This window comes from Neofelis nebulosa, chromosome 9 (assembly GCF_028018385.1).
Source record: "Neofelis nebulosa isolate mNeoNeb1 chromosome 9, mNeoNeb1.pri, whole genome shotgun sequence".
In the NCBI taxonomy this organism is placed as follows: domain Eukaryota; kingdom Metazoa; phylum Chordata; class Mammalia; order Carnivora; family Felidae; genus Neofelis; species Neofelis nebulosa.
In genome coordinates this window covers 82,999,630-83,012,689 of record NC_080790.1, presented here as the reverse complement: position 1 = coordinate 83,012,689, position 13,060 = coordinate 82,999,630, and the positions used below count along the sequence as shown (strand labels likewise).

The window sequence follows — 13,060 nt, the reverse complement described above, 5'->3', positions numbered from 1 at the left end:
CACACAGGAGAGAGAAACAGAGGTGCTGGCCATATGAAAACTAGCCAGCAGGCGTAAGTTGGAGAACTTATATAACCTGACTTTAAGACTTCATATAAAGCTGTAATAATGGAAACAGTGTTGTAATGGCATAAAGATGGACATATAGATCAAAGGATCAGAAAAAAAGAGTCCAGAAATAGACTTAAACATATAGAAATTGATTTTTGATAAAAGCACCAACATAAATATACAGGAAAGCATGGTTTTCAACAAACGATGATGGAAAAACTGGCTATCTGTATGGCTGGAAGATATATCTTTACCTCACAATATACATAAAAATAAAATCAAAATCAATCATATTTGTGGAAATTGCATAGTCGAAAATCTTCATAATTTTCCTATTGGAGTAGGACAAATATTTCTTAGACTAGATACAAAAATCACTAATCATGAAAGAAGAATAAATAACAGAATGTACCAAAATAAGAGCCGCTGTTCTTCGAAGGACATCATTATAATTTGAATAGACCAAGCCACATGCAGACAAGATACAACTTATATGGCTGATGGAAGGCCTGTATCTATAATTTATAAAGGTGACAAAATAGCCGAATTAAAAAAAGAGTGAGAAAGAGACTCAAATTGAGATTTGACAAAATACACTGATGGCCAAAACACACATTAAAAAAAGAGAAAATTAAATAATTGAAGCTACAATGATAATCCATCTCATGACATTACAAAGACTGAGGATTTCAAGTTTTGGCAAGGATATGGTGCAACCAGAACTCCCATATATCACTGGTGGGAGTGTCAAATGATAAATGGCCTCGGAAAATAGTTTGGAAGCTTCTGGTAACTGCTTACCATATGACCCAGAAATTCATCTCCTAAGGATTTACCCAAAGGAAATAAAAACCTATGGCCACAAAAAGACTTATACACAGATGTTCATAGAATCGCGATGACCAGTAACACGTGAATGGAGACACTATTTTACACTCATGATAGAAAGCTACTCAGCAATACAAAAAAAAAAAAAAAAAGAAAGAAAGAACATTATGAGTGGATTTAAGAAACATTAGGTTGAGTGAAAAAGCCGGGAGTAAACGAGTACACACTCTATGATTCCATTTCTATAATGCTCTAAAGTGGCAAAGGTTAATTAGTGATTACCTGGGATGGGAGATGCAGGGGCCAATTAACTGTAAAGCAGAATAAACAGAAATTTATGGGATGATATCTGAACTGAGATGATGATCTCATAAGGTATACATCTGTCAAAGCTAACTGAACTTTACACTTAAAATGTATTCTTTTTATCGCACGTACATTTATATCTCAATGAGTTGACAAACAAAACATAAAGTTAAGGAACATCTACTCTGTGACTTAGCAATTCCACTCTTAGTATTGTCCCAAGAGAATTAAAAGCACGTGTCCACAAAACACTTACAAAAGAGTGTTTATGGACGCCACATTCATGTACCAAAAACAAAATGATTCAAATGTCTACCAACCAGAAGAATGGATAAAGAAAAGGTAATGAGAAAGAAGAGAATTACTGGTACAATACCATGATGAATCTCAAAAAGATCACGTTCAGGAAGTTTAAAGCCCTGCCCCCCCCGCCCCCAAATTACACCAAGCAGAAGAAACTAAACATGCAAGAGTACATATTGCATATTATGCGTCTATAAAGCCCAATGGCAGGCTAACTAACTTAGACTAGGAATCATGAAGCATGTGTTTGAGATTGTGAGAAATTGGTGGGTAAGAAGTGTGGAGGAAACTTCTGAGAAGAAATGCTTCCGGTGGTGTTTGGGATGGTGATTACATCAGTGAATATTACCATCAAATCTTATTCAGTGTTTGAGATCTATGGTTTTAATTGAGTGTTAGTTATTTCCCAGTATTTTAAGACAAAATAAGGTCATAGTCTCCCAAGTATGCAATAGGAGAAGCACTGTACTGAAATCAAGAGACCCAGATTCGTTTCCAGTATACCATGAGAAATTGCCTCAGGAGGTCTTACCCATATTTAGTCATCAAACCTCCCATAATAAATGATCTCTAGAGAAAATTGGTTATGTTTTCTTTTTGCTTTTGTTTTGTTTTGGTTTGGTTTTTTCTTTGAGAATGATTCCAAGAATGAATCATCCAGGGCAAGTTCTGTGGTCTTTTTCCAAAAAACCTCAGATAAGTTTCCTTTCTGAATTCATTTCAGAATTTTTCTGGCTAAGATTACAAGCAACCAGCTAGGTAGGCTTCTGCGTAGTTTCTTGGGTGTGAGTGAAGGTGATGCTTGAAATATTTGATGAAAGTAGCATCATGTAGGCACTGACCAGTTACAAGGACACCGGCCACTGCAGAGGAGCTGGGCTTAATCCTGTGGTTTCTGGATTATGAGGAGGTCACAGGGGAGCACAGTGGAGGGTTTGGGGTGGGGAGCTGAGGTTTCAGCAATAAGGAAATATTTCAGGGTTTTAGTAATTACCATGGTTGTGCACACCTATTCTGCGTCAACAGAGCTTTTAAGAGCAAAATCCTGAACCCAGACCTCTAGTGGGCCTCTTAGGTGTCGATCACTGCTTCAGATACTGGGGGTACAGCAATGCACCAAACAGAATAAAGACAGACAAAAAGACCTGCCCACGTGGAATTCACATCCTACCTGAGAAGAAAGACCGTAAACAACACAAATAGGTAAAGAATATTTATAAAACATTTTAGGTGGTGTTACAATAAGGCAGAAAAAAAAAAAGCAGAGGTGGGAGGGAAAGAGAGTTGGAGAAATGCAGTTGCAGGTGGTGGGGTGGGGGTGGTCCCGGGAAGGCCAACCAGGAAGGGGACATTTGATAAGCAGCCGAAGCAGAGCCCAGGCAGAAGGGCACGCAGTGTGGAGGCCCTGAGGCTGAGCAGGCCTGGTGTGTCTGAGGAGCAGCAGGGAGCCACGTGGCTTGAGCCAAGCTAGAAATGGCAGAAAAATAGGAGCTGAGGTCAGAGAGGTCTGGTGACAAAATGCTGCAAGGCTCCGTGAGTCACCGTAAGCACTTTGATTTTTACTCGGTAGGATAATGGAAACCATTAGAGGATTTCAAGCCAAGGATTGACCTGGGTGTTGAGGAAATGTCCTTAAAGAGGACCAGGGATGGAGGAGAAGAACAAGTCAGGAGGCTATGTGGTCGTCCAGGAGAGAGGGAGATGGGAGGGTAGGCCATGAGACAAGGTTGGAGTCTGGATACATGTTGACATATTGCTGACAGGATTTCTTGATGGATAGGCTCCGGGATGTGAGAGAAAGAGAGCAGCCAAAGTGATGCCAAGGTTTGGCCTGAGCAGATGGACAAAGGGGTTGCTATTCGCTGAGATGGGGAGACCGCAAGTGGAACAGGTTTTGGAGTCAGATCAGCTCCGTGTGGGACATAATCAGCTTGACATATTTATTAGACATACAACTGGGGATGTCTAGTCAATGGTGGGGTACTTGCTTCTGAAGTTCAGGAAACACATTCTGGCTAAGAATACAAATTCAGGAGATGTCAGAGTGTAGATGAAATGAAGTCCGTGAGACTAATAAATGAGATCCTCAAGAGGGAAAGTAGACAGGCCATGAGGGCACAAAAGAACAACTTCTTAGTTTCACCATAAAATTTCCCTAAAAGACAAATTTTACTCTCTCTGCAAAGTACTGGAGAAAGGTTGAGACTTCAGCATAAGTTAAAATAAGTTTTTAACTTCAAACCCTCTCTTCTTTCTTTTTCTTGTTTGGTTTGTTCACTTGATTGTTTTGTAAATGACTTGATAGAATCTGAATACACTCTGGGAACACGGCCTTACTTGTTCTTTAAATTTCAACTTGTTAATAAATAGGTAAGATTGTAATGGCATTCTGCTATTGTCATTGTCTCTGATTACCCCCATGTCCTTGTTAAAGCTGGTGTCAATCTTCAGTCTTGACCTTCCCTTGAAGGAGTCTCTGTCACAGGCAAGCAACTTCTCCTTCATTTTCCTGCAGGCCCCCCACTGGCTGCTCCTTCATATCCCACCCCACCTCCCCCCGCCGCCACACCTCATGGTTTAGTCCTTGGGTGTCTCTTTTTCTCTACCTGCATTCATTCCCCATGTGATGCCGTCCAGATTCTGTTGGTTCCCAGGTACTTCCCAGGTATAATCTGAAACCAGGCCCCGTACATGGAGGACAGGGGGAGGCTGAAGAAAGAGGCAGGCCACTCCAGAAAGGTAGGTGGCAGTTGGCAGTTTTAATGAGCAAGGGAACTTCGTTATGGAGTTTATAACGTTGGGTATACCAACGTTGGGTAGCAATACCCTTGTTGGGTAGCAACAGGACAAATAGATCTCTGTACCTGCCTGCCAAATCTGAAGAGTTTGTCTAAAGGATTTGACTGGCTTCAGCCATGTACACCGTCCAGATGGTCTCAACACCACATGGCTCTCTCAAGTGCATGTCCTTGGAGCAGCCTCTGGTCATGGATAAGACAAGCAGGACCCATATTCCAAGGAAAGTGGAGGGGGTGAGGAGCCTCAGTTCCCAGGCTGAGTGTCAACCAGCAGTCATATCCTCTCAATGAGCTCCCCCAACAGTTTCCCTGTTCTGACCATTGCCTATACACTGATCATACACTGGCAAACCTGTTGTTCAGACTTTCCCCCTGAACTTCAGACTCAGGTATTCACTGCAGATTTGACAACTGCACTCTGGGTCCTCGACGTCTCAAAATCAACCTGTCAACTTTGAATTCCTGCTCTTCCCACCAAAACCTGCTCTTCCGATAACCCCTATCATCTTAGTTGATGGTAACTCCATCTTTACAGCTGCACAGATAAGAATCCCTGGAGGTCTCCTTATGCCTCGTTTTCTCCAGCACATTCTCTCCAATCCATCAGCGAATCCTGCTGAGTCTATTTTCCAGATATATTCAGGGCCCAACCACATGACCCCTTGTCTTGGCCCTCACTGGTGGTCCGGGTCACCTCTGTCTCTTGCCTGGACTACTGCAATCGCCTCCAGAGTCCTTCCCTTGTCTCTTATAATCTACTTCCATAGCAGAAATCATCATGAACATTTTAATCACTCCTCAAACCTCCCTTTCACTCAGTGAAAGCCAAATTCTTTGTAACGGACAAAAAGGCCCTCCACAGTCTGCCACCCTTCACACTTCTTTGATTCAGGTTATTCTGTGTTCTTGCCCTCATTCCACTCCATGAACACCTTTCCCCTCCCTCTTCCTTAAACGCTCCACACTTGCCTCCCCCTCTGAGCCTTTGCGCCAGCTTGAGACTCTATCCTAGATTCCCTTCTGCCAGACATCTCTCCGGCTCATTCCCGCATTTTCTCCATAATGAGATCTGCCCTTTGCACTCCCAACCTCCCTATTCTGCTCTATTTTTTCCCGTGGCTTTTATTACCTTCTAACACACTAGATACCGGACTTAGGCATCACATATGTGTATTTTCTGCTTTGTTCCCTTACATATCCCAGAGTAGGTCCTCAATACGTAGCTTTTGAATGAACAAATGAACAAACCTTGTTAGGTAAGCTGAGGATTCATTTCCTCTCCAACTAGATTGTTACTGAATTGAATCCTTTTGCTTTTAAGGATGTCATACTTAAGGATACTTTCAATTATAAAGGTGGAAGTAGAAATAGGAGGTGGGTGAATGAGCCCTGCGTTTGGCTCAGAGGCCAGGGGCACAGACCACGCTGACAGATTGAAAGAAGGGAAGGGGCGCCTGGGTGGCTCAGTTGGTTCAGCGTCTGGCTCTTGATTTTGGCTCAGGTCACGATCTTAACAGTTCGTGAGTTCTAGCCCCACATCAGGCTCTGCACTGATAGTGTGGCATCTGCTTGAGATTCTCTCTCTCTTTCTCACTTTTCCTCTTCCCCACACACTCTCTCTCTTTCTTAAAAAATAATAAACATTAAAAAAAAGAAAGGAGAGTTTAAGCGGAAACACACATATACCAAAAGAGAGAGAGAGAAAAAAAAGAAAAGCCAAAGGAGTCATGTTTGACTTCAACCTCCAATTTGCTCAAAATACTCCCTCACAACAACAGGAGGCAAACCCATTCTAAGATCATTTATTTGTTCATGATGATTTATTTCAAAATAAATTTTATTTTATGAAGCTTAATATAGATCACATTTTGAAAACATTAATCTTCTGTTTTATCTTTTGAAAGGTAGTTTCTCTGATGTCTTTTAAAAGTTGGTATTTATGTAGGCAGTGATCTAACAGAGACTTGTTGGTGGGAGGGGGGCATGCTTAAATTTCCAGGAAACAATGCTCAAAAAAATCAAAATGAAGAGAAGGTACATTTGAACATTCCAGCCCAGAATCTACCAGAACTCTGCACAAGGAGACAAAACAATATGAGAGAATTCACAACTGAACGCTTTGTCTTTATCTCTTTGCTTATCATTCCTACAGAGTAGTGAATGAGTTATCCCAGAAAACTTGGATAACAAGTTTTAGTTAAAAATGTGTTTTATTTGAGAGAGATAGAGAGAGAGAGATAGAGAGAGCATCTTATTCAAGAGAATGATTTTTTTTTTCTTCTAGCATTTAAGGTTACTGCTCAGATGGTGAGCTGAAGACATCAGCTACCAGTGTATAATTAGTCAAGCTTCCAGCAGGAAGTGGCTGAAAACTTTCTGGCCAACTAAGGATGCAGGGTGAAGAGGGCTTCAGAAAGTGCTGGTTGGCCCTGGGAGTGGGCAGAGAATATGAGGAGCAGGGAGAGGGACCAGTAACCTCAGATGAATTCCCATCATCTCATTTTCTTTCCTCAGGGATAAGTCCCCATCCTGGGATTCTCAGTTGCGCGCAATGGGCCAACAATGTGGAGGTTCCAGTGCACAGTGACTCAACCCCTCAGTCCCTTCATCTCCTTAACTACAAGGCTTCTGAAAGGAATGTGTAGGGAAGTCTCCGTTGCCATCTTACGGTGGCCTCAAACAGGCATCTAATATTCATACTTTAATCACGTTAAGTCAAAAGACATAAACGGTCTTAGACAGGGTCAGCAGTTGTTGAAATTCGAAGTTATCCATCTACCAAGGGAATGAGGTATAAGGACTGGTTTAAATCTCAGTTACAATGTTATGGACACTGTCTTTATTATGTTTTTCCATCAGGGCACTGTCCCCTTTCACCTGGCTTAGTCACATATGGCTCCAGATCCAGTCCCAGAGATTCAACCCAACCCTTTTCGTGCTCATAGTCTTGCTGCAGTGAGCCTGCGCTCTCAGCAGCATTGGTGTGGCATAGGAGTTGAATGCACAGGGTTTGAATCAGCTAGAGCTGGGTTTCACCCCTACTTCACAAATTATCCTAAGGTCAACAGGATATGGTACATGGAGAGCACTTGGCTCAGGGTTCTGCACAGAGCAGACTCTCAGTATATAGTTATTGCTGCTACTGCTCTGTTATTACAAGTGTGCTAAAAAAAAAAAACCAATTGTGTCTCAGACAGGAAAGAGTCTCCCCACCCCTTACCCAGGTCCCCTTGGTCACCCCACATCTCTAATCTCCCCTGAGTCTGCACCCGGTCTTCAGTAAAACTCATAAAAGAAAATATAGGGAAAAGCTTCATGACATTAGTCTTGGCAACGATTTCATGGATATGACACCAAAAGCACAGAGAAATTGACAGAAAGCAAGAGAAAAATAGTGGAACTACATCAAACTAGAAACTTCTGCAAAACACAGGAAACAATCAACAAAGTGAAATGGCAATCTATGAAATGGAAGAGAATATTTGCATACCACACATCTGGTAAAGAATTGATTTCCAAAATATATAAGGGACTTTTACAATTCAATAGGAAGAAGAAGAAGAAGAAGAAGAAGAAGAAGAAGAAGAAGAAGGAGGAGGAAAAGGAGAAGAACCACCCAATTAAAACATGGGCTAATGACTTGAATAGACATTTATCCAAAGAAGACATACAAATGGCTAACAGGTACATGAAAGATGTTCAATTTCACTCATCATCAGGGAAATGTAAACCAAAACGACAATGAGATAACACCTCCCACCTGTCAGGATGGCTATTATCAAAGAAACAAAAGATAAGTGCTGGAAAGCATGTAACACTGGGAAATAGAAATAGTGATCCAACAATCCCACTTCTGGGAATTTATTGGGATCTCAAAGAAATATTAGCTGTCCCATGTTCATTGCAGCACTATTCATAATAGCCAGGATGTGGAAACAACATAAGGCTATGGAGAGATGAATGGGTGAAGAAAGTGTAGTATAGACATACAATGGAATAATATTCAGGCCGGACCCTGAAGATATTATGCTAAGTGAAATAAACCAGTCACAGAAGAACACATATTACATGGTCCCACTTATGTGTAGTCAAATACATTGAATAAAAGAATGGAATGGTGGTTTCCTGGGCCTCAGGGGAGGGGGAAAGGGGAGGTTGGTAATCAACAGGCATAAAGTTTCAGTTAAGTAAGATGACTAATTTCTAGAGATCAGTTGTATAATATTGTGCATATAGTTAACTATTCCAGATTGTACACTTAAAAGTTTGTTAAACCATTAAGTCTCATGTTATGGATTTTTAGCACAATAAAATAAAAAAAAAAAAAATTTAAGACCCCTGTTTAGAATCCAGACGACCTGCCTGGCCCTTTCCCTTCTTCTTTCTGGAAACTGGACTTGGTTACTGTTAGAGTTTTGTTCCAGACCAGAGGGCTCTTTCCCTTCCTCCTGAACTATGACCCTGCCACGTGCACGCACTTCTACATACATGTGCTACACTCACACGATTTCAGCCTCACAACTGTTGGGACACTCCTGCATTGCACCTACCCACTACAGTGCATTTGCCCTTGCATAGTAATGTTGCTTAAAACTTTGGAGACTCACTCCTTTGAAGTTTTCTGTTTCTTTAATTACAGAAAACTGGGAAGTGTGGAGGGGTGAGCAGAAAAAGACAGACCCTCACAATCATATGATGAGTATTTCGAAGGACATAGATGAAGAGCTCACCTCCTGGAGAAGCAGGTATCTGCTACCCACATCCCCGTAAGCTACTGGTCCTTGTCTCCAAATGTAGACACGTCTGGCAGGAAACTACTTTGGGACCAATCACCTCATCTAAACAACCTGTTCAAGAATAGAGAGAACCCGATGTCTTGCTGGGGATTCTGTAAAGTTCAAATCAGCATCCCTGGCACCCCGTCTGCAGGGCACAGAGATAATAGTTCCCGGAGCGGGAAAGGAAAAAAATAATGACAATGACGAGGGCTGACATTACTCAGCTTTTACTATCGGCTAGGTACTGAACTAAGTACTCTGCATCCATTTAATCTTTAGAAACCACCCTTGGAATCTGGCATTAGCATTACCATGTGGGTTTTGTAGGTAAAGAATACAAGAATTAAAGAGGTTAGATAAATTGCTTGGAGTCGTGGATCACATAAGTTTAAGAGCAGGGATTAAATGCAATTCTGCACGGGGGCACCTGGGTGGCTCAGTCGGTTAAGCCTGACTCTTGATCTCTGCTCAGGTCATGATCACAGGGTCATGGGATCAAGCCCCACATTGGGCTCCATGCTGCGCATGGAGTCTGCTTGAGATTCTCTCTCTCCCTCTCCCCTTGCCCCTCCCTGCTCGCTCTCTCTCTCTCTCTCTCCCAAATAAATAAAATTAAATAAATACCATAAAAGCAGCTCTCCACAATTCCAACATTTTCTGTCTCAAATACTTGACACAGAATAACAGACATTGGATAACAATATTCATATTGATATTTGGGGGACAATGACAGACGGTCAGTTTGGCCTTGAGTGCTGATAAAAGAACCATTGCAGCTACTGGCAAGCACCCCTCCCTTGTCTCTGCTCCTGGAAGAAATTATTGGGAAATCTGACACTCATTGGGTAGGGCGGGCTTTGGGGGCCAGCTCTGCCATATTTGGATCTGCACACTTTGTTGGGCAGCCTCCAGAGAGAAAGAGAACAGAGCCATCAAGCAGAGGTTCAAAGCAGGCACCAATGACACACGTGAACTTGAACCAGTTATTCACCTCAGCCCTTCTCCTCACACGCACCACTTGCTTTCCATCCTGTGTTTCCTTCTCCCTGATGGCTGACTTCCCATACAGCATGCCTCTTCCTTTCCCCTACTGTCCTGAGGCTCCTAACTTCCTGAGTTCTTTCTCCTGTCACCATCTGAGATTCCACATCTGTATTTTCGCGGAAGAATAGTTGGAATACGTGCACTCTGCATGTACAATGCAAGGCCCCTTGCTTTCCCAACCTCCACCAGATATTTTCCAACACAGGAGGCTAGAGTACCATACTGTACAAACCAGACTACAAAAGACCCATCAATCTGTAACGAGATTTTCCCATTGGTAATACTACTCTTTTTTCATAAACAAAAAATGGATGGCAATTATTATTTTTAACCTGGATTTTGCTTTAAAATTCCATTCCCTTTGAAATAAAAGTATTAAAAAGAAAAACAAACAAGGGAACTTACCATCAGGAAGTTGTACTTGAGCTCTTTCTTCCCCAACTTTCTACCAACAGAGTTTATTAACCCTGAACGCCAATTCCTCTAATAGATCTCTGCTAAATACAATAGCCACTTTTCTTTAAAAACTTCCCATTTTCTTTATCAGTGAAGACACAGGAACCACATTGCTGATAAGCTGAAACTGATGAACTGTGCTGTTCACAAATGGGGACTGCAGTTTTCACATTGTCTATTTCAAAGATCTCTGATGAGTCTACCCTCCCAATGTTACGTTATCTCCATAGATGGTTACATTTCACCTTAAGTAGACTTTGCTTTCTCTGTGGGTGACTTTCTCAGCAAAACCTCCCTGACTCCATGTAGGTGGCCTGTCATTCATTGCCTGGAGAGTGGGTTGGCAGCTGTAACTTCCTGAAAGCTGCAGCTCCAAATTCAAGGATGCATATTACTGCAGCAAGTTTTAGTGCTGGTGCCTCAGTGTCAATGGTTTGAAAACTCCAATATATATCGGGTGCTTAAGTGTGCACCAGGCTCTGTGTGCAAGGATTTTTGCACATGCAATCCCTACACTCTTCAGAGCCTTATCAGAGACTCAGGGAGGCTGACACCTTACCCAAGGCAACAGGCAGTACAAGGAAAAGCCAGAAAAATGCAAAGCTTCTGTAACTGGACTTTTTCCATTTACCACCAAATGGCATGTCTCAGATGGTTGTAATACAAATCTGTGAATACATATTACAGTTATTAGAATTCTGGATGAACCAACTTCAATCACTTCCATGATTTTGTTTTCAAAATGTTGGTGACTTTCAAACAATCAGATGTACCATCTGTTAAAGAGTTCTCTAATACAGTAGAGAGAGCATGAGTTTTAGATAAGTTCTGGTTTTTCTCTTACCAACAACGTGGCTTTGGGCAAATTCCTTAATCTCTCTACATCTTTCGTGATAAGGGTGTTGTTATCAATATTAAATGAATAATCTGTGTAAGGGGGCAGCCATATTAATGGATACCGATGGCTTTCTGCCCTGCCATATGCTCAACCTATTGTGCTTATCACAATTGTACTAAACACACACACACACACACACTCACACACACACGCACACTTCAAAATTTGTTTATTTTTTTCATGGTTGCTTCAAGACCCCAACTGCACCAAGGCAGCCAAACTGCCTTTTCTCCTTACCTATGGTCACTGTACATAAAAGATGAAAATTGACAGCAAAATCTAATTACATGTTGCATGATCTTTATGTGGAACATGCTTTTCCAGGAGGTCATCTATCATTTCTTCTCCACTGTTAGAAAACTGGGAAAAATAGCCTCAAAGAAACTTACCCATACTTATTGATGTACCCAACAGGCTGGCAGGCACTGTGAGAGATGTAAGAGAAATATAAGACTAATTTCTGACCTCAAGGAACTTAAACTTTATGAAAAAAATTAAGGTGTGAGGGGGGGAATGTAGTCTTACAAATCTGAAAATTTTGAGCTTCAATTAGACAGAAATTTACAACAACCTGAATATTTCTTAAAAGTAGGGCAGGTTATCAAGAGACCAAGTCATTTTTCTTCAAAAATGGAATTTTAAAAATCCTCCTGGCATGGTTGAGCTACTTGTCCCAACTCTAGATTTCTTGATATCCTTAGCCATCATGTGAGTGTTGAGACGGAAGCATTTAAAATCTGCTGCGGAATTTATCTTTCAAAGAGACTGTTAGCTTTGGTATGTGCGAACTTGATGGTTATCAAGATGATTAATGGCATTTTCAGTGTTTCCGTCAACATTTTAAGAAATCTGAACTTCAGAAAGGCCGATGTCTATCAAGGTCCATCAAGTTTATTTGGAGGAAGATAGAGGGGCCTCACAGCCATGGGCAGCTTCAGGAAGTTTCTCTTTAACCATCCCTCGATCTCTGAATTCAGCAGAGTAAAGACTAGGAGGCTGTGGAAGAGACAAGAGTTCGAACCCCTCAAAGGTCCCTCCCCGAGCCTGAAGATCCTCCATGGTGCACTCCAAGTGTGACTCGCCCTCAGGCCACACCCGTTAAAAATGACTGGACTCCTTGGAGGTGACCCTTCTGAACAGAAGTACCCCATAACCAATGGGGGGTAATGCTTCTCTATGAGAGAGCAGAGCAACATCTGTGATAACTCACCGTTCAATGCCATGGAAGGAAACCTCAAAACTGGCCAAACTTGTTCATATGAAATGAGAACAACCACTTGGCACTGAAGAAGAACTGAAATGTGTGTGTGTATGTGTGTGTGTGTGTGCGTGTGTGCACGCACACATGCACGCACATACACATCCCAGTGCAGGTTCGTGTGTTTGCATGTGGGTTTTGTCCACATGGAGAGGACATCTTAGCTCTGCACCAAACCAAAACCAGCTTTGAAATGTCAAAAATCTCACCAAATTGCCAAAACGGAGAGGTTGGCTGGTCCTTGCCCCTTGGAGAGCTTGGAACAATTGGCTCAGACAACCAAATGACAGCAGGTCTTTCCTGTGATGTCCACTAATTCCTGGGCTCATTATGTCAAGGT

General features: G+C 41.9%; 1 protein-coding gene across 2 annotated transcripts in view; it reads right to left on the bottom strand.

Moving 5' to 3' along the window:
* The window catches only part of IL1RL1 (interleukin 1 receptor like 1), a 69,802-nt gene that overhangs the window by 24,877 nt on the left and 31,865 nt on the right, over nucleotides 1–13,060 (bottom strand). Inside the window, exon 1 of one of the 2 annotated variants that reach the window (XM_058684556.1) lies at nucleotides 10,514–11,187. The exons of the other annotated variant lie outside the window; for it this stretch is intronic. The gene's annotated coding sequence lies outside the window, so the exon portion shown is untranslated. Of the gene's footprint in view, nucleotides 1–10,513; nucleotides 11,188–13,060 lie in introns of those variants that run through there. 2 annotated transcript variants of the gene reach the window in all.